The 1,321-nt window shown below is 37.4% G+C and overlaps 1 pseudogene; it reads right to left on the bottom strand.

The window, feature by feature from the left end:
• Window positions 1-1,202: 1,202 nt before the first annotated feature.
• LOC118614706 lies at window positions 1,203-1,321 on the bottom strand (annotated as a pseudogene).

The raw sequence follows: 1,321 nt of genomic DNA, 5'->3' as shown, positions 1-1,321 counted from the left end.
GTATTATCTCTTATCTTCAGTTCTGTACTCATCCAAAACAATGATCTAATCCAGTGGCTTAAATTTTCCTCAGAGGAGATGTTTTGTATTTCTCATCTGCCAAAATAACTTAACCTGGTCCTGACGTAGCTCTATAATTTACGGCCCGAAGACTAGAAAGTGCTAAGAAATTGCCAGTATTGGCATTAACTCTGTCACTTCCAGGCTACCAGGCTAAGTGCTAAAAAATGTCTTGAGTGAAATCACCTCCTAAATCAGATCTTCTTTTAGAAGGATAAAGTAAATGAATTTCAAAGTTAATAACTGTATCAACACATAGGGAGCATTTGGGCTTCCTCCATCATCCCCGGAGCTAGTCTTCTTTCGTCCTTATTAGCATTGCTTGTCTTTTTGAAAAACAGAATGACACGACAAGAGTGGAACCACCTATATCAGCACTAAGAGGCAAAAAACTTAAAAAAAATTTTTTTTTACCAGTCAGATGTGGAATTAAACGAAAACAATTTTGAAGTGAAAATGATTTATTTAGGTAATGTATTCTCCTCGAATTAAAATGGAATGCGGTACAGGGTAAGCATGCCACCTAACAAACCACAGCATAAGCGGCTTTTCACTATTACTTTTAGAGGGAGCGTTTTCCCACTGGTTGCCCTTAGTTGACATCTGTTTTTCCCTTGGGAATGATGAATCCGGATCTTTCAGTTCTAGAAGAAGTTGGCATCACTTAGGCAACTTTGCTGACAGTCCTCCCAGATCCTTAGAAAAAGGCCCAGAAAAATGGTATGTTTCAAAGACTTTTGGACATTTCTTTTCAGATTTTGATGAAAAAGAACAATGGGTCTGCCTATTCAGGCTCATCATTGAGTCAAAGTTTAAACACAAAATTCACTGTCTGATTTTTCTGGGACATAATCTGTTAATATTTGAAAGTTTTCTTCTAGATAAGATATTCAAATAAGTGTGTTTCTCATACACACTGGTCCCACAATATCCATACATTTCTAGAAGTGCCTGAATCTCTTCAGACTTCTCCATTCAGACAGTTGAAACTAAATGGGGGAAAAAGGATTTTCTTAGAGTTTCTTTTCTTAATTAATTAATTAATTAATTAATTATTAGTTTTTTAATCAAGGAAACCCTTGGTTGACCTCACAGATTGCAAGGACTTTGTCAGCTTACAATCCTTTATTTTTCATTTTTCACACTTACAGCACCTGGTCTTCTTAGATGGTCTCCCATCCAGGTACTAACCAGGCCCGACCCTGCTTAGCTTCCGAGATCAGACCTGATCAGGTTTGTTCAGGGTGGCATGGCTATAGAC

Source organism: Rousettus aegyptiacus, unplaced genomic scaffold, assembly GCF_014176215.1.
Source record: "Rousettus aegyptiacus isolate mRouAeg1 unplaced genomic scaffold, mRouAeg1.p scaffold_m13_p_2, whole genome shotgun sequence".
Lineage (NCBI taxonomy): Eukaryota > Metazoa > Chordata > Mammalia > Chiroptera > Pteropodidae > Rousettus > Rousettus aegyptiacus.
This window is presented reverse-complemented; position numbering and strand designations above follow the sequence as displayed.